Below are 26,218 nucleotides of genomic sequence, written 5' to 3' on the forward strand. Positions count from 1 at the left end.
GCTTGTAAAATTTGTTCCAGTTGTTGTGTACCTTCATATTTCCTTAGAATTAAAGGGTTCTAATGATTTTAATTTTTTTTACTTTATTCTACTGACATTAGATGCACATTGCTGCTTTGCCTGCAACTTCTGTAGTGACTGGTAATACTCAAGGAAACTTAGAGTCCATCACCTTGATTATTCTTTATTAAGAAATCATTGTAACTTCTCATGTTGCTGAGTTATAACTTGCAAATAAAGGGAAAGGGGGATCGAATAAAGTACAAAGAACAATATTAATTGCAAATACATTGTGAATTTGTAGTTGCAAATAGCTCCTTTTCCAGAAATGTGTAGTTCAAGGAAAATCAATGTCATGATGTTATCTTTTTTTCCCTATTGAAGTAATTTTTGGGTTTTCAGTTTTGAAAGGAATTGGGAGGAAATGAAAGGAGAGTGGCTAGAAATGCTTGGAACTGGAATAGAGAACTGGTTGAAATTGATAGATCATTCATATAACACTGGAATGTTATGAATCCAGAAATGCTGGAGAAAGAAACATATTTTTATGGAACCTAAACCAGAAGCCAGATGAGGCATAAATCAACCTGTTCACTGGGGCACCTAGCATAGAAAGTGACATTAAGCAGGGACTTGGTAAAAACTCAATTAAATACACCTCTCTAGATAAGCCCCACAGAACTTGAGTGTAATTAGTTGTTACTCTTAATACTGGGATTCCCTAGGCTAGCCTAAACTTTCCACTCTTGATCTACAGACAAACTCTCCAATCCCCATGTCTTTGCATACAATCTCTGTGATAATAGTTCCCAATGTGTGTCTAGCTGTAACCTCCCAGGGAACTACAGATTTGCACATCCAACTTCCTACGTGACATTAGTGCTCATGTAACTAAGAGACATCTCAGCCTAAGAAGGCTAAAATAGAATCACCACAGCTGACACACACAAACTAAATCTATATTCTTTACACCGGTCTTACCCATTTCAATACTTATCACTAATATCTTCTCACTTATTAAAATCCCAAACCAGAAATCTTCCTATATCTCTTTTTAACTCACTATCCACACCCAATTCATCACTAGATCCTATTAACTGTACCTCTGAAATGTATTCCGGATCTACCTAAATCCATCCAGTTTTCTCTGTCTCCAAATACACGTTAATCTAAATCATCACAAGCTCTTGCCCAGAAAGTTTCAAGACTGTTCTGTCAGCTTTTATTCCTGCCTCTGCTTTCCATTTTCCAGAGTCACCACAGGCATGTTTAAAACAACATCAGGTAGCCCTAACCGGTTTGGTTCAGTGGATAGAGTGTCGGCCTGCGGACTGAAGGGTCCTAGGTTTGATTCCAGTCAAGGGCATGTGCCTTGGTTGCTGGCACATCCCCAGTGGGAGGTGTGCAGGAGGCAGCTGATCGATGTTTCTCTCTCATCGATGTTTCTAACTCTCTAACCCTCTCTCTTCCTCTCTGTAAAAATATCAATAAAATATATTAAAAAATAAAATAAAATAAAACAACATCAGGCAAGGTCACACTACTGCTTAAAGCTCTCCGTGACTTCCCACTGTCCTTAAAAAATAATCCAAACTTCTTAGCAATAGCCTACTATGCAGTCTAAGCTCTGGCCCCCACCTACATCTCTTACTTTATCTTTCACCACTCTCTTCTTCCTTGCTAGAACCCAGTTATGCTGGCCTTCTTTCTATTTTTTGAATATAAGTCCATACAAACCCTATGTGTTCACTATTCCTTTACATAAACAATCTATCTACCTTTCCTGCCTGTCTGTCTTGCTTTGTGTTATTCTGGCCTGAGCATCCCATCTAATGTGCTTCTCCTTTGAGTCACATCACTTGTTTCATTTCCTTCATTTTACTAATTTTTTTGAAATTATTTTACTTATCTGTGTGCTTGCTTTTAGTCTTCCTCTGCCTCACCTCTCCATGCTGCAAGAATATAAGTAAAAAATGTGTCTACATGGTTACCACTGATCCCTAGGGCCTACAACAGTGCACAACACATAGTAGACACTGAAATATTTATTTTGTAAAAAAAAAATTCTTTAATGAATGAGTAAAGTAAAACAACAAAGTGTGCCTTATTCATTTTAACCCACTATTTTGTTATTTTCTTGATATTATACAACTGTTGATGTCATTTATCACATGATTGACATATTTTTCATAATGTAAAATATTTAAGAGAATGTAAGCAATAGAGTGATCTTTTTATGTAAATGCCTGGAGGTGTGACAAGGCAGGCAGGGGTCTCAAAATCTAAGAGGAAGAATGGACAAAAAGAGGGAACAAAAAGTAAAAATCTATAGCCCTTTATATTCTCAAGGCATGACACATACTGAGGCTAGCTGAAAATCTGTTAGAACTAACAATCCTTTTTCCCTGGGGCTGTTATGGAGGGTGGATTCCTTGGGTTTGAAACTCAGTTTTAAAACCAGGACAAGTAGTTCACTCTAGTTGAAACTAAGAGCTTTATCCCTTGCTATTTAAATTTTCTATACCTTCTACTTCTTCCTATCTACTTCTAGAAGTAGAAGACCTCAGGAAACTATAAAATAGCTTTCTTGGTTTTGAAAACAAGACTGAGAACCTGTTAAGACTGTTCTGTTCTTCCGTGGAAATGGGAGAAGAGCAAGTAGGCAACATGAGAAAGTGATTAGGAAAGGTAGAATCAAGGAAGAAGAGGAAGGAGGGGATCAGAATCTCTGTCTTTAACTAGCTATTGAGTTCATTAGCATTTTGTTGGAGGAGGCCAGCAAGAGGACATGATTGCCCCACTGACAGTTGAGCAGGACTTGAAATGGGAGACTCCGTACCCCCTCTCCCATCTTTAGAATGTTCCATCCACAGTTCCCATAGCCAGAGCCTTTTCAAAGACACAGCCTCAGAAAGTAATCTTTATTGAGACCATTGGGATGTTATACATGACTGAACCCAGTTAAGGGCTCTGCATAAGCTTTTAAGATTCTGGCAGGTGGGTGCAGAAATTTACTCATTTTGTGGTTGCCTGAGATAAGCCAAGATAAGCCTCATATGTGAATTAAAGAACTCACAATTATGTATGACTGAAGTAAGTGTTCTTTGTTCAGGAAAATATAAGACCTCATGTTAGCCTTCCTATTTTTTTTTTTTTTTTTTTTACAAAGAAAGTCTATCCTGAGTTCGGGCTGTTTATGGAATATATGTAGTTATTAGACTCAGTAATACCAATTCCCTTTCATTTTCATTTTCTTCCCCTATTACTGTTATGGGAGGATTGCATGGTGAAATTTCTCCATTGCTAGTGGGAGTGGGGTTCTTGCAATATCTGAGAAAAAGAATTATCTGAGACTCGCACAGGAGGATGGCTTTTATTTGTGTGAATTATATCCCTTGGTTTTCAAAGTCACATTTCCCTTAATCCAGTCCTGGAAGGTGCAGCTGGGGCTTTAGTAAAGCTGGAACAGCCCATGTCCAGAGTTTCCATTCCAGGGTGGAAATGAGTCCAGCGGAGTGTCAGGTTAGTTGTAACTTATTAGTCCATTGTGTGGGTCCCACACACTGGGCTGTGGGCCAATGCAGGGCAGCGCAACCCCTGCAACAGGAGTATCCGGAGCACAAGAGTGCCAAGAGCCGAGAGAGAAATTCCCTTTGTCCAGGAGTTAAAGTATCTTAGATTTTGCACCCTTACAGTGGCTGCTCCTGTTCTGGCCAATGACTCACTCGTTGGTGTGATTGGCAGATGAGCACTTTCCCCAGCTCCCAGACCTTACTGGGTATGGCTGTAATATTCAGCCTTACTTTTACTCTCTTTCCAATTAATAACCAGGTTATTACAATGGCATCATTACCACTAATCTCTGCCACTCCAGTCCAAGCCCTGGATTTGCTCATGACTGATGAAAAAAGAGGACTGAAGTTTTGTTCTGAAGAAGAGGAAATGCCAAAAGAAAGAGAAATCTGATATAATTACAAGAGTATTCTTCTGATTACCTATGTATAGGGGTGTGTGCATGCATGTGTGTGTGTGTGTGTGTGTGTGTGTGTGTGTGTGTGTTGGAACAATAGAAAGAGAAAGATGTATATGAAATATATGTACTATATATGCATGTATGTATTTCAATGATATTATTGGAACTCAAGAATTCCATTGCTAAAATAATTTTCTATGCTGAGAGTGGGTACCTATTTGCATTTGTTTTTCATAATTATTTCCACAATATGTTCTACAAGTAAATATAGAAAAAGCTGGCTTATTCCTACCACCTGCCTAGTACAAAAAAGGCAGTAATACATATTTAATTTCTCTTCACTTTATTTTCTAACAAATTATAATATCACAATATCAAAATGATATCCAACTTAGTATTCTGTACCTGCATTCAAACACCATGGTTTTTTTTAATAGAAAATTGACACCTTTTATGCAAATTAAATGGTCAAATATGAGGTGATTGGCTAATTATAACTATTATTTGAATCAATTTGCATATGAATGGTCCTCAGAAAACTTATTTTAGGAGAAATATTTGATAAGTATATGTGCAATCTATAAATCATTTTGTTTGGGATGACTCCATTTCCACACCCATGCCAGCATCTCTGGAATCAAAATAAAACCTCCAAGTTTTTTAAAGTATAATTTTATTGGTTTTTAAAGAGAGAAGAAGGGAGAGGGAGAGAGAAAAACAGGTGTTATCTGCTGCCTCCTACACACCCCCTAACAGGATCAAGCTCACAACTCGGGCATGTGCCCTGACCTTTCCATGCACAGAATTATGTCCAACCAACTGAGCCACACCATCCAGGGCCAAAGCTTCAAAGTTTTTTGTTTTGTTTTGTTTTGTTTTTGTTTTTTAAAGCAAGTTCACTTTATTACAGTTTAGTGCTTTCGTAAAATAAATACAGAATATCAGACAGTGAGGGACAGCATGCTGTGCAGAGCTTATACCAGAGTTCATGGGACCTCCCACCGCGCTCGGGTGGAGCTGTGGGCACCAGTACACAAGATGCGACCAGCGGCCCTTGGGAGCTGGGGAGATGGGGGATGAGGGGTGGGGGGTTTCATACAGTTTCCCCTGCCCTCTCTCCACCTACAACTACGGGACAGTTATACTCATCTGAAGTTGTCTCCACACTTCAAAGTTTTTGATAGGATCTTCTTCTCTCCCAATCCCTTAGTTATCCATTTAGTAAGTTATTTGTTTTATATAGTATTTGTAAGACAAAGGTGTCCACTAATAACCTCGTTGTAGACTCAAACTATCAACGCATGATAAATTACTGAGTATCATTCTCCTTTAAGAGAATCACTGAATCACAATTGTTTTAAAAAGCTGTGTTTTTCTTAATTATGCATTAGATCCATGTTCTCCATATGAGAAGTATAGAGGGTTGGAATGGAAGACACATAATCCAAAAAGCTGAAGTTGAAATATCACATTCTTGGTTTAGGTACAAAGAATCTAATGAAGTTCTTCTCTCACCAATTTAAGAAACATTGCTTTTTGCCCGGCTGGCATGGCTCAGTGGTGGAGTGTTGACCTGTGAACCAGGAGATCACAGGTTGATTCCCGGTCAGGGCACATGCCCGGGTACCGGCTGGATCCCAGTGGGGGGCATGCAGGAGGCAGCCAGTGTATGATTCTCTCTCATCATGATGTTTCTATCTTTCTCTCCCTCTTCCTTCCTCTCTGAAATCAATAAAAATATATTTTTAAAAGAGAAACATTGCTTTTATTTTCAATATTCATATTAAAATCTGTATGTTATTTAATTTTGTATTATTTAATTCAATATCTCTTGATATTTAATATATTACATGAAAATAATAAAGAAGTCTTTAATAAAGTGGATGAATAGATACCTAATTTATAACCATCTGAGAAAATTCTTTGAAGCCTAAAGTGAATGTGGAATCAGAAAGAGAATAAAGGATGAGATGTGAGTGTGTAATATGCCTGCATACTTCATATTGTCAGAATCTGATCTGACATAGTTAACTTGGCCAGAAGCACAAAATACCAAAAAGGCAGCTATAATTTCATTCTGCATAAAATGATAGATTCTCTGTTCTAAGATCATGCTGCTAATTTCCCTCTTGCTGCTGGGGTGACTGTGCTAATGGTTCAAGGCAAATATGTCACTTTTCCTCAAAACACTATTTCAAACACATGCTGTGCTAATAGAGATTCAGTAAGCATTGTCACCTTTCCATGCAACATTCAAGCCTAAAAAACAAAACAAAACAAAACAAAAAACAAAACAAAAAAAACAAACAACAAAAGCACCTTAAATCTAAAAAAAAAAAAAGTATCTCCATATGATACCAAAATGTTTTAAGAACCTGCCTAAAAAGTCATTTGTCAATAGAAGAAAATTTCAAATTCAATTCCTTAATTTATTTTTTATGAAACTAAAAACGTTTCATTAATACCGGATATTGCTATTCATTTAAAATTCAAGCTTTATTTAGCAGAACCAGGTGCAATGCAACTATACTGTTCCCTTAAAAGATGGTATATTGCCCTAGCTGGTTTGACTCAGTGGATAGAGTGTTGGCCTGCAGACTGAAGGGTCCTGGATTCCTGTCAAGGATACATGTCCAGGTTGCAGGTTCAATCCCCAGTAGGGGCGTGCAGGAGGCAACCAATCAATGATTCTCATCATTGATGTTTCTATCTCTCTCTCCCTCTCCCTTCCTCTCTAAAATCAATAAAAACATTTTTAAAAGAGATGGTAGATGAACATAAGGAAAATGTACATGACACGTTATCTCTGTATTAAATGCATTGGTCCCTTTAGCTCAACCAGCATCTTCTGATCATCTCCTGTGCCAAAAGCATAGCAGGCAGTCTTCATCATAGGCAAAACATGAAGAGGGTCAAAGCATGAACACTCATATCAATAATATAAGATAGAGTATGATGAGTACTGTAGTACAGACACAAAATATGGTGAGGACATCTAGAAAGATAAGAATAATTCCTTCTCTGCATATTAAGATGGCTTCATTGAGGAGATGTTAATTGATCTGGCCCTAAGGAATGGGTAGAAAGAATGTTAAGGCAGAGAAAAAGGGGTGAAGCAAAATATCATTTATAAAAAAGAGTGTGGCCCTGGCCAGTGTGGCTCAGTTGGTTGGAGCATTGTCCCATACACCAAAAGGTGGCAGGTTTGATTCCCCGTCAGGGCACATACCCAGGTTGCAGGTTCAATCCCTGGGCAGGACACTTGTGCAAAGCAATCAATTGATGTTTCTCTCACATTATTGTTTCTCGCCCCTTCTCCCTTTCTCTCTCTAGAATCCATAAAATTCTTTAAAAAGAAGCAGTGTGTGTGTTTAAGATATGGTGTGACTGTAAGGCACAAGAGAAAATAGTTAGAGATCAATTTGAAATGTAGAATGAGGATGCAGTGTAGAATTATAAAAGAGAATCTTTAAAAAGTTGGAATAGAAGCAGCTGACTGAAGCCACTGAACACTATGCTAAATACTTTAGTGTTTTTATATAGACAACAATAAGAATTTTTGAGCTCCATATGTGACTTATATGGCATTATCAGAACTGTGTGTTAAGGTAAGTATTTCACGATTGTGTTCATGACAGGACCAAGATTGTATTATACAGTAGCTCTGTATTTCTGGCTACCTTTTCAACTTCAGCATTAGAAGAAAATATTGGTGTAATATAAAAAGATATTTTGAAAAAACAACCAGTTATCTAATTTGAATCCAAAATGGTGGATATGAAACACCTTCATTTGAAATAACTAAATGATTGAGATAAGACAGGTATTTTTATTGCTTATTTAATTTTGCTTCTGTAGATATACTCACAAAATGTGTTTGAAGACAATTTGAATGTGTTGGGTGGTTTTATGATTGCAATATCCAAATAACATTTTTGCTGTTTCAGATGATGGTGCCTGTCAATTAACTGAACAATTGTGGTAAGTGAGTTTTTCTCTTCTCAAATCTGCATAGAATGTTGTTTCCTTCTAAGATTCAAAAAGATTTATGTTGCCTACAAAACCTATAAAAATGTGCACAATTAAATGGACTAAAAGTCAGCATGTCTTAAAGGAGGCTGCATTTTTTCCCAAGGATGTAACACTTTCCTTTTTAATGTCTTTCTTTCCTTTTTTTCTTTTTTTCTGAACTGATCCAAGATTGAAAATTAGAAAATCTCGGGTACCTGTACACCAGGAGTCTAGGAAGGGCCACTGTTTTCCAAACGTTCTCCATTTCACGTGGGCCATCTGCTTGCCCAGGGATGACCCTGAGAAAACACCCAAATGGTCACACCATCAAAGGTAGCACAGTGTCTTTTTAAAGTAATTCAAAGTTATTTAGAAGTTTGGGAAGGGGAAGCTAATTTTTCTCTCTTTACTCTTATCATTGTGTGGAGGTATTGACGATCATAGTCATGATGTACACCCAGGTTGATTTTCATTTTCTAGTTTCATAGGTGATTATATGTAACTTTATTTTAATTGAATTATCATAGTGGGAAGCAGAAATTTAAAGGCAATTTTCTTTGCTCCGTTATAAATTGCTGTGGTTCTGCTTCTTTTGGGGACTTCCATTGGGTAAATTTCCATGTGGAAGAGGGAAGCGTCATTAAATATTGTGGCAAATCATAATGTTGGTAGCAATAAAATATATGTGGCATTGGTGTGCTGAAGGAAGAAAGGAAGGAAGGAAGACTGGCTTTTCCTCTGGGCAATCCATTTGACATTTTAAGGTGTTTTGTTTCTTCTCATTTTTATCTTTATTTTTTTAAAAAACAGAAAATTTATTTTTCAACTAGATTATGTCAAGGGAGATGTTTGTTCACAGATGTTTCACTTATTCAAATCCTCAACCAAAATCTCTATCAATTAAAAAAGTAATATTTTGTTAGTTACAGTTTAAGTAGTTATAAGAAATATTTTATAGTATTTATATTGATAGTACTTACTGGCACAAATGATTTTTGTTTTCTCTATTATTCTTACAAGAAGCAAAAAAGAAAAAGAATTTATGTCTTAATTAATTGCCTTCTATTATGATTATTTATTAAAAACTAAGATGAATGGGTACTGTTTGTATCAATCTAATTCATTTTTTGAGAAGTTTGTACCCTTTTATCTCTATCATGCAATAATAAACTCAACACATTGGTGTTGAGAACTGTTATTTCATGGATTCTCTTCACATTGTCAGACTTCTAAGGAGACTTTGTGCCAAGTTGCTCCTCATTTTACTACCTTGAGAGTTTCTGGTCTAGAGTCTCTGAGAGAAAGTGTTACCATTTTTCTCTCTTATTCACATTTAATAAGGAAAAAACATGTGAAAGAGTAACTTAATATAGCATAGACTAGACTGCCTGGTAAAATAAGAGATGGCCAGAGTGGGAAGTGGTTAGAAGGAGGATAACAAATGTTGGGAGCTACAAGAAAAGTTTACAAGAGTTTGTGTAAAAAGGAGGAATGGACAACTGTATGAGATGCTGTATGGGATGTTATTTAGGGAGGAGCAAATGTTAGAGAAAAATAGGTTTTACTGCTTATTATATTAGTGCTTTTCAAACCTTAATGTGTCAAGGGATCACCTGGCTGTCTTGTTAAAAGGCACATTCTAATTCAGTGGCTTTGCAGTATGGCTCCAGGACCGAGATTTCCATAAGCTTCCAAGTGATGTCAAAGGAGCTGGTCCAAGGGTTACACTGTGAACAGCAAGACACTACATAAAGAAACCATTATTTTTCATTCTAGGCAAGGAATTTCCGTCACTTCCAGCATTTGCTTTGGATTTGGTTTTCAGTGCTCTTATTTTACTGTGTTAGGAATGAACTTAACATTTGAGAAAAAATGCCCAGTTTTAGTTGAGCCACACTCCAGAAGAAGTGGGTCTTGTTAGCTTCCAAGATCTCTTTTTCCTCTTTGGCATGGTTTAGTCTCTATTATTTTAGAGAACACAATTAAAGCAATAGCCAGTCATTGTACATACTTATGAGGTATAATGCCTATTTTACATGTTTTACATATATTGTATAATTTATCCTCACAACTTTATAATAAAGGTACTACTAATATATCCATTTCATAAATGGGAAAACTAAGACATGGAGAATTTGTTACTTGCCCAAAGTCTATATAACAAACTGAAAAAAAATATTTTTTTTTCACACTGAGACCTATTGTTCAATACTAGCTCTCCCTAATGATCTTAATTAAGGTTCCCACTTTGAAATTTCTTTTCCACAAGTGTGGCAATATTATTACTTCCCTTTATAGCCGTAATCTCAGAAAGCTGGTTTTTAATTTATTCTTTCTTAGTATTTCAGAAATTATCTGGGAGAAATTAACAAATGCATTAGTATACACTTGCCACATACTTTTCTGGACTAATTCCTATAATTGCAAGGAATAAAACATTTTAATTTTATTTTTTCTCTTATGTCAGTTTTAGCGTGGCATGTTTAAGACCTTCCTGTTAAAATGCAATTTTTGAATCTTATTTCTTCATAAATATATGAGAACATGCCTATGGCTGAAAACTAGTTTTGCAATGAATCCTTGGAATCATTTACTATTGCCTTTCTTTAATAACTGATTGATGCTTAAAACTAAGCTAATTATGCATTCTGGTTTACTTGGGAAGTGACAATGCATGTCTGTTTTCCCAATGTAATTATTCATATATGTAGGTATATTACTAATAATACTATATACTTTCACTTTCAAAAGTGTCTCAAAAGTGTTTAGCATGGCAATATATTTTATGTTCACCTACTTAAAGCAGATATGTTATATTTACAGAAAGTCTTTACCCAAGATGTAAAAGGAAGAAAGATAAAGATGCCCTCATTTTATTTTAATTTAAAAATAGAGCAATTAAAATCCAGAGGGGAGAAAAATAATACATGCTCACAAAAATGAGTCACACTAGACTCAGCCTATCCTTTTGCTTACTTAATAGAAATTCACGTGACAAATCTGATAAACCAACTTGAATTACTAAAATAATTGATCTTTGCTAGAAAGTATAAAACCTTTATTAAAGCTATTGCATATAAGCACTGAAAGTATTAGCGAAGCAGTTGCTGAAATATTGTGTTCCTTTTACTACTGCACCTAATTCATTCAAATGCCAGCCTTGTCTTTGGCTATGCTGGTTAGAGAAAGAAAAAGCACACTTCCCATCACCCTTGGCGCCTGCACTCACACTCCAGGTCCTTGGTACCTCCGGGCGTTGAATGAGCACACAGCCGGGATGCCCCACTAGTTCTCACCTTAGCTCTGTTAGGACACAAATTCATGAAAGGCCCAACCTGTAGATGTCACATGAATAGTTTTATTTTTCCCTTTATCCCTTTAGATGAAGGCAATATCCTTTGTGTTGGGCCTCAGAAGCCTGAGACAGCCCCTTAGTTGCCTTTTACTTCATAATATTCTGAAGAGTACAGCCAATTGTAGCCTCAGGCCTGTAACCTGCTTCCTGCTTTTGGTGTGTGTGTGTGTGTGTGTGTGTGTGTGTTTTATTCAGAGGGCCTAATTAAGAAATGAATGTAAAACATTAATCACAATATTTGTGTGATTATTTTGCATACAGAGGTTTTAAATTTTAGGAAATTAGGAAAGGTTTTCTTTTCTAATATTTTGCTATTAAAACGCATTTACTGCAACTCGTTCCACAGTCCCTCCCCAGGTGCTTGTAACCACTGCTATAAAATGTCTCTTAGTCTTTGGAGTGGCTGGTGGCTTTCTCAGTGGACTGAATTATCTCCAAGGTTCTCACCCCCCCCCCCTCCGAGAAGTCTCTAGTAAGACTGTGGCAACTACCATTCATTTCGCCACACAGAGTTTTCCTCCTCAGTCTCTTTTGTCTGCCTGGGGCTTCTATACTGAAATACATCGCTGGGTCTGCCAGGGAGACTTGGAGACCTTGCTTGAGTGCCACACCTCTTTGTTTCAATGCCAGACAGATTAGCAGGCCTGTAACCCTAGGTGATAAATACCTGTGTGGTACCCAAGCCTCTAAGGTGCCTGCCAGATGTCCTCAGACGTCAGTCATATCAGTCACTTAGACAGGATTAAGGGTATCTAGAAGGTTGTCTTTTGATAACTTCTTCATTGCAAATGAATATTGGAAATTGTCTTTGTAGTTAAGCCTTTAAACAAGGGCCCATATAAATCCATTCCAACTATGCTCAGGGTAGAACCGCTTCCCTCTTTTTTTTTTTTTTTTTAGCTGGAAGTGTAAAATTTTTCCTTAGATTAGTTATCTACACTAATAAAAAAGATGCAAATTGACCGTATCTTCATGACATCTACCAGCCAATCAGGAGTGAGTATGCAAATTAACCCAACAAAATTGGTGGGTTAATTTGCATACATAGGTGCCGAGCGGCCAGGGGCGGGACGCTTGCATTATCGCCATGGCGACGACACAGGCATTCTGCACTGCCCCAGCTGCTCCAGGCCCCTGGGCAGTGTGGGAAGGCGGAAAGGGCTGGCTTCAGGCCGGAGCAAAGGCAGAAAGGCAGCTCCAGGCAAGAGCGAAGGTGGTGCCGGCAGCCAGGGGAAGAAGGCCCATTCTTGCACGAATCTTCGTGCATCGGGCCTCTAGCTTCTTATATGGCAAAGAAGGCCACATTGTGCTTCTGAAATCTCTTAAGACAGCTGTTCCAGAAATGAATGGATACATATACAATGAGGCTCCTAGTAGGTGGTCATAATTGTTTCATTCGACAGCATATTTTAAAAGATCATACAAATGGAATCCCAGGTTAAATTGCACCACCGCCATTTACTTTCTGTGTTCTCTGGACTACTCTAATTATGAGGCTGTGTCTTCAAATGAAAAGTAGAAATCCAAAGTGATATTCACTTCAAGGATGTTAAATGGGTTAACCTAAATAAAACACATAGGAAGGTGCCTTGCTTGATCACGGTTTCCCTCAGCCAGCATGCAGGGAATAATCATTCTCCTTGTCCATATTCACTTTCACTACGCTTTGTCAAGTCTTGGCACACACATACACACACAGCCTAGTTACAGAACAGCGAGAAGCCCTGTGGGGTGAAATATGTGCTCAAGGAAAGAACTTATAACCTCATTTCACACACTTTCCTGAACATCTATGTGAAAATATTGGTTTGCTATGATTACTGATCTATGTTACGCTTAAAGCAAAGATAGAATCTGCAAGCATTTTGAGATATTTCCCAGAGATTGTCTAGAACTTCTTTTTCCTCTCATTTGTTTGCACTTCCCTCTCACATGTCCAGCTTTCTGGGACTATGTCTGAAGGCTATTGATCAAAGGGAGAAAAAATGTCAATCTACCTGGAGGAAAATTGTGGAGAGTAAACACTTGACTGAAACCTCTGGCTATCTTCACAGTATTTGTGAGTCCAAATGAAAATGGGTGAAAATGCCAAATAATTTTAAGGCTTTCAGACATGGGGATGCTTGTTAAATGAAGGCAGAACAAGTGGATTCATTATTCTTTTTATGTCAATATTATGTGTACATTACGGCATTATGTTTGAAGACCTATGTTGGAAGACTTCAAGAAATAGCTTAAGTAAGGAAATAAAATTCCTATCATCCAGATAGCACGTGAGGAAAAAAAAAGAGTAAATGCTTCAAAATTTGAAATACTGTGTTTAGAAAAATGAAATATTGAATGTATGCAAGTTCAATGCATTTTGAGGGGTACTCTGAGCTTTTAAAATTATTTGCGAGCTTCAGGACCCACGATTATTTCACAGAGACTTTATTTTTTAATGCCACATCCAATGCGGAAATTGTTTTTCCAATATCACCAAATAGAAACACCACTGAAAATGTGAAAAAAATAGTGAAGTATGAAAAAATTAGTGGTGACAAAATTAATCCTACTGGCAATTCCCAATAGTAGTACCTAGTGATAAAGGAGTTAATTTTATTGTACATTATTGGCAAACAAACTTTACCTACAAGTTACAAGAAATAGTAACAACCAAGGTGAAAAAGCAGTCAATTTTTAAATGTCAAAGAATCTACTTATTTATTTTCTAGGAGTTAGCTTAATTAGAAAAGTTGTTACAAGTGCCAAGACCCTGAAGACATATAATTTACAAGTTAAATGGCAATGTTGTGGATTCTTTTTCTTTATTATTGACTAGAGGCCCGGTGCATGAAATTCATGCAAGGGGGTGGGGGGAGGTGTCCCTCAGCCCAGCCTGCACCCTCTCCAATCTGGGACCCCTCGAGGGATGTCTGACTGCCCTTAAACAGGCAGTCAGACATCCCTCTCACAATCCAGGACTGCTGGCTCCCAACTGCTCGCCTGCCTGCCTTCCTGATTGCCCCTAACCGCTTCTGCCTGCCAGCCTGATCACCCCTTAACCACTCCCCTGCCAGCCTGATTGATGTCTAACTACTCCCCTGTCAGCCTGTTTTCCCCTAACTGCCCTCCCCTGCAGGCCTGGTCACCCCCAACTTCCCTCCTCTGCCGGCTTGGTCACCCCTAACTGCCCTCCCCTGCAGGCTTGATCGCCCCCAGCTGCCCTCCCTTGCAGGCCTGTTCCCTCCCAACTGCCCTCCCCTGCTGGCCTGATCGCCCACAACTGCCCTCCCTTGCAGGCCTGGTCCCTCCCAACTGCCCTCCCCTGCTGGCCTGATCACCCACAACTGCCCTCCCTTGCAGGCCTGGTCCCTCCCAACTTCTCTCCCCTGCTGGCCATCTTGTGGTGGCCATATTCCACATGGGGGCAGGATCTTTGACCACATGGGGGCAGCCACCTTGTGTGTTGGAGTGATGGTCAATCTGCATATTACTCTTTTATTAGATAGGGTAGAGGCCTGCTGCATGGGTGGGGGCCAGCTGGTTTGCCCTGAAGGGTGTCCCGGATCAGGGTGGGGGTTCCCTTGGGGCGTGGGGCGGCCTGGGCGAGGGGCCTGTGGTGGTTTGCAGGCCGGCTACGCCCCCTGGCGACCCAAGCGGAGGCCCTGGTATCTGGCGTTTATTTATCTTCTACAATTGAAACTTTGTAGCCTGGAGCGGAGCCAAGCCTTCTGCTTGCTCCGTGGCGGCAGCCATTTCTATTGGGATTTATGTATCTTCTATAATTGAAACTTTGTAGCCTTAAGCAGAGGCCTGGGCCGGCCAGGGTGTGCAGAAAGCTTGGCTTTCTCCATCGCCCGGGGCAACCCTAGCCTCCTGCTCTTTCCAGCTCCGTGGCTGCCGCCATTTCTGTTTGGGTTTATGTATCTTCTATCATTGAAACTTTGTAGCCTTGAGTGGAGGCCTAGGCCGGCAAGGGCAGGCGGAAAGCCTGGCTTCCTCCATTGCCGAGGAAACCCAAGCCTCCCTCCTGCTCTCTGTGGCCATAGCCATCTTGGTTGGGTTTATTTGCATATTCACTCCTGATTGGCTGGTGGGCGTGGCTTGTGGGCATGGCTTGTGGGTGTAGCGGAGTGATGGTTAATTTTCATATTACTCTTTTATTAGATATGATTAAGATATTACATATGTGTCCTTATCCCCCCATTCCCGCCCCCCTAATCTGAGAGAACTCAAAGACTCAGCTTCAGTATACCAAGTGATCAGTGCTGGATTCATACATGATGTATCTACATTGGGTAAGCTCTTTGGATGGAGCTGTTTGACCCACAGAAATGCCTATTCTATCTATCTTGGTCCTTGAGTGACCATGGTGAGTTGAACACCCTTGCTGACTGACTTTGAGACTCTAGAATTATAGCATGAGAGAGAAATAAACATTTATTTGATATTTGGACCCAATTGTTTCTGTAGCATAACTTAGCCTATCTTGACTAAGAAATACAATTAAAGTCCCTCCTAAAAGCTTTTGATAACTTCTTCATAAAAATAAATGTATGCAGGAAGCATGGAACAGACGGATGAATCTCAGAGGGAAGTGGAAAGAGGAGGCTGGAAGAGATTAATCAAAGTACTTATATGCATATGTGCATAACCCATGGACACAGACAATAGTGCAGTGAAGGCCTGATTTTGGGGGTGGGGGTGGTGCAGGTGCTGGTGGAAGGAGTCAATGGGGAAAAAAGGGACATCTGTAATACTTTCAACAGTAAAGATACATTTAAAAATAAACCTAAGCATAAGTATAAAAAATGCCAGTATCTGAATTTGCAATATATCCTTGGCCAAGTCTTTTGATTTAGCAATGTATTACTTACTTAGACATTAAGAAGTCATAGCAGGAATAGGAGAAATCTTAGTTATACCATTTTTTTTTATAGTTCAGTACTCCATAAATACAATATTTTCATTATCTTCATTATTCAGTTCCTCTGAGAGGATTGTTATAAACCAATAATGTATTTTGTGAGGGTTAGCTTGTATAATATCAGTTAACCTTCTCTGTACTCTTACTTTATGTCAATGATAATATGCGCAATATCCCTAAAAGCAATCTTCCAGTGCAGGTGCCACTGCAAACCTCTCTACCTGTGAAGTCTTACTCTTCCAACAGACACGTCTTTCACTGACACATGGACTCCAGACTAGAGGTTTGTCCCAATGTGAATATTAAATATTAGGTTTTTGTTCAATTCTTTTTACATTAAAAAATAAAAGTTCTCATATTCATCCTATCCCCTCCCCCAAAAAAGAAGTTCACTAAACATGGCAGTGCGTCCTTCAAATACTCAGGATGATTAAGAATGAGTTGTTTAAGTTATCTGGTTTTCTTTCCCTAAATTTACTGAGTTGTGTTAGTATTTTTTTACAATCATTTTATCCTAGTTTTCTTAAAGATACAAGGTGGTGAACTTACATCTTCAGGACACACACTCAGGTTGAGAAGACTCTTTAGGTTCTTTAAACTTTCTGCCACTTAATTATTTTGTAACCAGAATCTCAAATATTTATCACGTGTTTAATGTATATCAAGCATTTGGCCCATTGGGAAGTATAGGCATTTGGTCCATTGAGAAATAAAGAAAATTAAGGCATTTTTCTTACCTTCAGAGAGTTTATAATCTAGATGGGGATTCATGCCAGAAATATATGAACGTTATATACTAGCACAAGATTCTGAATCATGTCAAATCACAAAGGACAAATATTAGCACTGTGTAAAAGTTATTTTGGCCTAAAAATGCAATTCTCCAATTCTGGAAATATAGAAACAGTGTGGTGATGACTCGGGAGGGAAATATAAAAGCATACTCAACTATTAGAAGAAACACTGTGCCTGATGACTTGTAAACACATTTCAAGTTCAAGTGAAGGAGGTGCACTGTTCATAAAGGTTAAAATCTTTTTGAAATTGTGCCGAATAGGCACTATCCCACTGTCTCTGTCTATAGCCACTTCTCTCACTTTTCCAGCCAAGCTCTTCCTTAGCTTGAGATTTTTTTTTTTAAAGCCCATATTTAGTTTTTCCTCGTGTGTAGATCTGAAATTTGGTCTCCTTGCCTGTTTATTGGAATTTGCTTAATATCTATTGAGGTGAGATTGCTGAGATAACTACTGAATACCAAAGAATGTATACTGTGAACATTATATTTTGTGTATAATGTGATGTTTCAGTGGAGCCTGGCTTTCTTTTTCCATCCCACGTCTGTGTGGAAAATTATCTACTACTTCATAATGAGAGATGCAAAGAATTCTGTTTCAGTCTTTTAGGCCTGTTAAAGACTTCTGAATATGACTCTATTAATTTTTCTTCCTTTTAAGATTAGATTCATTTTCAAGACAGAGACTGTTTCATTTTATATCTTAAAGCTTTTTGGTGTTTAGCAAATGTTTCTCTTTACTAAATGCCAATTTCAGTAAGATATCAGTAATTTAATACCTACTGTCAAGTTTCTTTTAAGCTATGCAATGAGTTTGTGCTCATAGTTGAAATTTAATTCCTAGTACTAACAACTATTTAATTCAATGCATTTCATCAAATAGTTGCATGCATATTATAATTAAACAGATAACTTGATTAATAAAGGGAGGTTTGGAGACTTGGAAAAGAATGATAATGCTTAGAGCCATGCCCAATGTAAGATGAAAATTATCCCCAATGGGACTTTCTCACGTTTGTGTCTTATTTTTCTTTATGCATGAATTGCCTTAAAAGACTCTTGGTAAATTTGGCTATACCCTCAACAGTTGGTGACTTTCCACGAGTTACTAGGCTTTGAGGTCTTTAACCTGGGGGAAATAAATCTAAACTCTCTCTTATATTAAAGCCTTCTAAGATTTTGTCCAGATGAAATATTTCATCATTATTTCCTCTTACTTACCTAACCTATTGTCTTCTGTAGTAATAAGGGTTCTCCAGAGAAAAGAACCAATGGGAGATTATATGTGTTATATGGTTCACATGGAGGCTTAGAAGTCCCATTATCTGCCCTCTGCAAGATGGAAAGCCTGTGGTATAATTCAAGTTGAGTTCTAATGCCTGAGAAGCAGGGGGACTGCTGGTGTAAATCTCAGAGTATGACTACCTGAGAACCGGGAGCTCCCATGTTCAAGGGCAGAAGATGCATATCCCAGCTAGTGACTAGAGAGAGAAGAGTTGCCCTTAGTTCACCGTTTGGTTCTATTTGGGCCCTCAACAGATTGGATAATGCCTCTCCACAATGGAGAAGGTAAAGCTTCTTCACTCAGGCCACTGAGACAAAGCCTTTCTGCAACACCCTAACAGACACATCCAGAAATAATGTTATACTGGCTGCTGGGTATTCCTCAGCCCAGTCAAGTTCATACACAAGATTAACCATCACACCCTCACTCGCTTCCTTCCCATTAAATTAAATTAACTTCCGGAACACATTTCTATGTTGTATGGTCAAATCTGTTTTCCTTTCTCAAATGTTGCTGCTTTCAATTCTCCCAGAAATAAGGAATTATCAACCTCCTCTAAAATTTCATAGCAATTTAAATGCATGTCTCTTTTGACTTTACTATCCCTGTTTCAAATATAATTATATAAATAACATATAATGATATCTATAATTTAAACAGGATTAATATAAACTAAAAAGTAATAATTTATTTTACCTCCTAACCCTACCCCCTTGGCAACTAGTATGACGTTTGGAGTGCATTACTCAGAGTCTTTCATATGCATGATGGAATTTTCCTTTACATAAAATTTGTCACTTATCTTCATCACTTAATGTTTATGGGATATTGTTGTGGGTTAATATATAGATCCACTTAATTTTTTAATGGTTGCTTACTATTCTGTAATTTGGCTATCCTAGTTTTCTTTATTTCCTTCTGATGGAGATGTTAAAAGGCATAACTGATATACTCATTAAAATTCCTGTATTATAAAAATTAACATGAGCAAAAGTTAAAAGACAAAAGACAAATTGGGAGAAAATACTTGCGTTATGTCTAACTGATATAATGCCTATAACATATAGTCAACAAATAGATGAGAAATATGCAAGCTTTCCAATATAATATTTTAAAAAGTACTACAATATGCTAAGTGATGCCCCGAATGATATCCAAGTTCTAATCCCTGAGATCTGGAGAGGTTATCCTATCTAATAAAAGAGTAATATGGAAATTGACCATCACTCCAACACACAAGATGGCCACCCCCATGTGGTCAAAGATGGCTGCCACAAGATGGCCAGCAGGGGAGGGCAGTTGTGGGTGATCAGGCCAGCAGGGGAGGACAGTTAGGGGCAACCAGGTCAGCAGGGAGGGCAGTTAGGGGCAATTGGGCTGGCAGGGGAGCAGTTAGGTGTCGATCAGGCTGGCAGTGGAGTGGTTAGGGTGTGATCAGACTCGCAGGCAGAAGCAGTTAAGGGCAAATAGGCAGGCAGACAGGCAAGCAGTTGGGAGCCAGCAGTCCTGGATTGTGAGAGGGATGTCCGACTGCCCTTTTCTCAGGATCGGGCCTAAACAGTCGGATATCCCTCGAGGGGTCTCAGCTTGGAGAGGGTGCAGGCTGGGCTGAGGGACACCACCCCCTCCCCACCACTGCACAAATTTTGTGCATCGGGCTTCTAGTCTTATATAAAAAGAGTCCCTGCGGACACAATTGAAGTTAAAGATCTTGTGATGGTGAGAACACCCTGCATTCCCTTAGTGGGTCCTACATGTAATCACACGTGTCTTTATAGCAGTCAGGCACAGGGAGATTTGACTACAGAGGAGAAGGCAATGTGACACCAGAGTCAGAGCTGTGGCCATAAACCAGGAAATGCTGGCAGTCTCCAGAGGTCAAAAGAGACAACAAATAAATTCTTTCCTGGAGTCTCCGGAAGGAACCAGCCCTGCTAGACCCTTGATTTAGTCTTTGTAGAATCATTTCCCACTTCTGGCCCCCAGAACTGTAACAATATTTTTGTTGTTGTTTTAAGCCACTAATCACAGGGTAATCTGTTGCCGTGGGAATAAGAAAGTAATATAAATAGTAATAATAAATATTCAGCACTTTTATACATATAAATTAATAAACTCATTAAAAATAAATTAATTGCCACACCAATCCTTGCAGGATTCTGAAGCACCAGGAATCATGGTCACACATTCAGGAAGTGGTAAAGCAGGAATTTTGAACTGAGGCAGCCCAGGTCCTGAGTCCATTCTTAACCATTATACTATTCAGCCTTTCTGGGGACTATTAATTTCGGAAATAGAAGTTTATGGCCAAGGGACATAATTGGTCAGATTGAGGGAGGACTGGTGGTGGTTGTGGTGGCAATTAAAGATAGACAACAATGATGCTGGCAAAGATGTAAAGGAAAAACGTCCTTCTCTTATGTGGTTGTGCTTTCTCTGCCAGAGTTGTGCTTGTACCTTCTACACATCAGTGCATTTAAGCTTCACAAAACCCCATGAAGGTGAAGCGGAATCTTCCACTGTAAAACTGAAGAAGCTAAGGCTCGGTGATATGAAGCAACTTTACAAGGTCACACAGTCAGCAAACGGGAGAGAGAGGATGTACGAGGGCAAATGCAGATCTGACTTTTCACTGCATGGACCTTGGTCAGTTAAGTTTTGCAAGTCAAATGCACAAAGTGAAACAGGATTCATACTGAATAGGTTTCAGGTTCTAAATGGAGATCACTAATATGTGCTCAGTGACTTTATCATGCCTGGGTGATCTATACTTAGGTCAGTGTAGCCACCCAGTTGATCCTCACATAGCCTACAGGGCATTTAGGCATGCTGGTAGTTCTTTCCCGATAGAGAGGGAGACGGAAAATGGACCCATTATCCTACTCTAGGCACAAAACACAAAATAAGACTGAAATGGCACAAAATGTCACCTTTTCTTATTACTGCAATTTAGTGTTTCTTAGATTGCTTTGCAAAGTAGAGTTAGCTTGTTACATGTGAGCCTGTGATACCCTCTCTGCACCTGAGAAATTTGAGCTATTCTTGATCTGAGCACTTTCCTAGAGGTTTTGATGGGAACAGCTCCCATCTGTTTACCAGGGACAGCCTAGGGATTCAACTTCTGTCTACTATGTCCTCCTAATGACCAGAGTTTCAGTGATAATTACTTATTCAAAAATATTAACTTTCAGACTGCTAATGAGTGATACAGAATCTGAACCAGATAATACAGTGTAAAAACTTTCCTGAAATTTCTAGCAAAGTAACATGTCATTGGTAACTTAGTTATAATTGAGAGATAGTTTATAGAACTGAAGATAATATAATTTTTAGGCTAAAATGTTGATGAGGTTAAATATGCCTATATCCTCTTCTGCCCTTAGCAATCTTTTACATTTTTCAAAACATCTCTGTATATTTTTCCTTTTATTTACTGGAAGATATTATAATCTAATGTCTTTGAAATATTTGTTGCCTATACTCAAACAGGTTTTCCATTAACTTTTACACTAGTATCATTTATACAAACTCTTTCTAGTTTTCCCTAATGGGAACTTAAAATAAATTATCAGAATATAAAATTTTATATAAAGATACATAAATGAAAATAACACCACAATAATATTGGTTATATCAGCTTTTCTATTCATTTATGAGTCAAATAATCATTTTCTGTGGCATAAAAGCTTTTAGATTTTAAAGATGTTTTCTTAAATTTTTTTAAAATATATTTTATTGATTTTTTACAGAGAGGAAGGGAGAAGGATAGAGAGTTAGAAACATCGATGAGAGAGAAACATCAATTCAGCTGCCTCTTTCACACTCCCTACTGCGGATGTGCCCGCAGCCAAGGTACATGCCCCTGACCGGAATCAAACCTGGGACCCTTCAGTCCGCAGGCCAACGCTCTATCCACTGAGCCAAACCAGTTAGGGCTATTTTCTTAAAATTTATTGTTGATGAATATGTTACACTATCCTAAACTTTATTTTATTTGGTAAAATTTTGCAAGTGATAGTTTATTGGACATGTTACTATGGAGCTTGAGAAAGAATTATTATGACATTTTATTAAATAAACTTTTGAATAAATTCAGGATCTAGTCTTTATTTAAAGTTATCACAGTTTTTCTCATCATCACTAATAAGTCAAGAGATAAATTAAAGAAATACACATAAAAGTTAAAAAAATATTCCTCTACACAAAGATCTGTTCACCTCTGTTACCATTTATATATTTAGTGTTACATTTTTATACCACAAGAATAAAGCATGGGACATAAGTAGGTTTACAGTTGTTCATATGGAAAATAATATGATAATTAATAATAATACAAGAATAAACTCTGTGTTTCTTGCACTCATAACTGTAAACCTACTTTTTCCCAAATTCTGTATTTGCTAAACACAAAGACCATATTTTATTTGTCCTTTTTGAAACCTATTTTTCACTCAAAAGAAATATTTCCATATCCTTATGATTCATTATTTTAAATAGTATATTTTTTTAAATCATTACCAAATAAGGAAATGTAGCTGATATGATTATAGATGAAATGTTTCTATTTATAGATTTTTTAATTGTTATGTTCTTGGCTCATTTCTGTGTGATTAAAACAGAGCCAGACTGTTTGTTTCAGTTCAGGAGTTGGTGTTTTCTCCTACTCTTTACAGCACAAATTCTTAAATCCTGAATTCCAGTAATTTTACTTGGCATCATAAATTAAGCTTTCTCTTGATTTTGCTTTCTCTGTCTTTAGGAAATAAAAATAATTTGCTGTCCATAGGTGACTTCCTATCAATGATTCAAGAATATGTAGATCAATGCTGTTTATTTAAAAGACTTTCAAAGTCAATGCTTTTCAAATAAAAAAATAAAACATCTAATAAATCCTCACCAATGTAATCTTTGTTTTAAAAATCCCAACTCTTGAGATTTACACCATATAGTAAGTTGTACAATAAAATCTAAATTACTTTTTAGTTTTATTTGATGATAAAATTTTTCATTGCTAATTATTTTACAGTAGTTCATTCCATAAATAATTTGGTGATTAGCATGTAGATAAAGTATCTACTTGAATTTTCATGCAATAGGCTTATTCTCAGGAATTGGTAAATCTTCAGGATTTTGATAACTTCAATGGTAGAACCTTATTTAGAATGTTATTTAAAAGACTTAGCCATGGCCAGGATGCTCAGTTGGTTGAAGTGTCTCCCCATACACCAAAGGGATGCAGGTTCAATTCCCAATCAGGGCACATACCTAGGCTGTGGATTCCATAACCACTGGGACACATACTGAAGGCAACCGATTTATTCCTCTCTCTCTCTCTCTCTTTCTCCCTCCCTCTCTCTCTCTCTCTCTCTCTCTCTCTCTCTCTCTGTCTCTGTCTCTCGCTATCTCGCTCTCTCGCTCTCTCGCTCGCTCCCCTTCCTCTTTCTCTGAAAAAAACAAATCAGTGGAAACATATCCTCAGGTGATGACTTAAAAGATGCGATGTTTCTTTAATTAATTAGTTAATTAATTAAAACACATGATTATATTTTAATATCTTCACAGATCAATGCTATATTTATATAAAAATAATTACTTTATTATATCTATTTAATTACCATAATTCATTTCATTATATTTATTAACTTAAGAATGTTGTGTCATATGTTTCTAGAGTTTAGACATTCTAAGGGGTATAGGTTTGGGAATGACGCCTTTGGTTGTGCATGTGCTTGTGTGAGAGACCCACAGAGAGATGATGTTAGGCTGTAGGCTGACTTTACACAAGGAAAGAGGCAAAACCTCCAGCTGATCCTTTCCAACCTACCTATTTGCAACCATGTAATAGTCTATAATCTTTGCTTTGAGAAAGCACAGACATCTACGAAGAGCTTTGACTGCAATGTCTTTAACCCAGTGTGAACAGCGTCCTTTTGGTAGTATTGGCCACACCACTGTGTAATGAAATGGCGTTTCACAGAGCTGCTTCAGCCCATTTGTCTTTTCTGATGATGGTATACATTCTGAGCTTTGACATGTATTATACAGTATTCTCCAGCTCAGTGTATGGCAACCACATCCTTAAAGTTTCTCAGGCCAGATAGTGATACCAAAAAATGCTGTGATCGCATCTGGGTGTGTTGTCTTACAAAATTGAAGAATGAGTTCATGGACAAAGAAGTAAACAAAATCAAAAGCAAAGTTTATTGAGAGATAGACTCCCTCTAGCAGGAAGGGACCCAACTGGGTTTCCACAGAAGCACTCTGTCTAGAGGTAGATATATGCCCTGCTGCCTTCTGATTGGTTCTTCCATGGAAGCTCTCTGCTTAGGGATAGAGGAAGCTCTCTGCTTAGGGGTAGGGGAAGCTCTCTGCTTAGGGGAAGGGGAAGCTCTTGCTTAGGGGAAGGAGAAGCTCTCTGCTTAGGGGTAGGGGAAGCTCTCTGCTTAGGGGTAGGGGAAGCTCTCTGCTTAGGGATAGGGGAAGCTCTCTGCTTAGGGGAAGGGGAAGCTCTCTGCTTAGGGGTAGAGGAAGCTCTCTGCTTAGGGGAAGGGGAAGCTCTCTGCTTAGGGGTAGAGGAAGCTCTCTGCTTAGGGGAAGGGGAAGCTCTCTGCTTAGGGGTAGAGGAAGCTCTCTGCTTAGGGGAAGGGGAAGCTCTCTGCTTAGGGGAAGGGGAAGCTCTCTGCTTAGGGGTAGAGGAAGCTCTCTGCTTAGGGGAAGGGGAAGCTCTCTGCTTAGGGGAAGGGGAAGCTCTCTGCTTAGGGGTAGAGGAAGCTCTCTGCTTAGGGGAAGGGGAAGCTCTCTGCTTAGGGGAAGGGGAAGCTCTCTGCTTAGGGATAGGGGAAGCTCTCTGCTTAAGGATAGAGGAAGCTCTCTGCTTAGGGATAGGGGAAGTTCTCTGCTTAGGGATAGAGGAAGCTCTCTGCTTAGGGTTAGGGGAAGCTCTCTGCTTAGGGGAAGGGGAAGCTCTCTGCTTAGGGGAAGGGGAAGCTCTCTGCTTAGGGGTAGAGGAAGCTCTCTGCTTAGGGGAAGGGGAAGCTCTTGCTTAGGGGAAGGGGAAGCTCTCTGCTTAGGGGTAGAGGAAGCTCTCTGCTTAGGGGAAGGGGAAGCTCTCTGCTTAGGGGAAGGGGAAGCTCTCTGCTTAAGGATAGAGGAAGCTCTCTGCTTAGGGTTAGGGGAAGCTCTCTGCTTAGGGGAAGGGGAAGCTCTCTGCTTAGGGGTAGGGGAAGCTCTCTGCTTAGGGGAAGGGGAAGCTCTCTGCTTAGGGGAAGGGGAAGCTCTCTGCTTAGGGGTAGAAGAAGCTCTCTGCTTAGGGGAAGGGGAAGCTCTCTGCTTAGGGATAGGGTAAGCTCTCTGCTTAGGGGAAGGGGAAGCTCTCTGCTTAGGGATAGGGGAAGCTCTCTGCTTAGGGATAGGGGAAGCTCTCTGCTTAGGGGTAGGGGAAGCTCTCTGCTTAGGGGTAGGGGAAGCTCTCTGCTTAGGGATAGAGGAAGCTCTCTGCTTAGGGGAAGGGGAAGCTCTCTGCTTAGGGGTAGGGGAAGCTCTCTGCTTAGGGGAAGGGGAAGCTCTCTGCTTAGGGGAAGGGGAAGCTCTCTGCTTAGGGGAAGGGGAAGCTCTCTGCTTAGGGGAAGGGGAAGCTCTCTGCTTAGGGGAAGGGGAAGCTCTCTGCTTAGGGGTAGAGGAAGCTCTCTGCTTAGGGGAAGGGGAAGCTCTCTGCTTAGGGGTAGAGGAAGCTCTCTGCTTAGGGGAAGGGGAAGCTCTCTGCTTAGGGGTAGAGGAAGCTCTCTGCTTAGGGGAAGGGGAAGCTCTCTGCTTAGGGGTAGAGGAAGCTCTCTGCTTAGGGGAAGGGGAAGCTCTCTGCTTAGGGGTAGAGGAAGCTCTCTGCTTAGGGGAAG

At 39.0% G+C, this 26,218-nt stretch overlaps 1 protein-coding gene across 28 annotated transcripts in view; it reads left to right on the forward strand.

Moving 5' to 3' along the window:
- The window catches only part of PTPRD (protein tyrosine phosphatase receptor type D), a 2,215,209-nt gene that overhangs the window by 1,120,756 nt on the left and 1,068,235 nt on the right, over nt 1-26,218 (forward strand). For all 28 annotated transcript variants that reach the window (XM_080668837.1, XM_080668841.1, XM_080668865.1 and 25 more), the window contains one exon: nt 7,921-7,954. The gene's annotated coding sequence lies outside the window, so the exon portion shown is untranslated. The remainder of the gene's footprint in view (nt 1-7,920; nt 7,955-26,218) is intronic.

This window comes from Plecotus auritus, assembly GCF_963455305.1.
Source record: "Plecotus auritus genome assembly, chromosome: 5".
NCBI classification, from domain to species: domain Eukaryota; kingdom Metazoa; phylum Chordata; class Mammalia; order Chiroptera; family Vespertilionidae; genus Plecotus; species Plecotus auritus.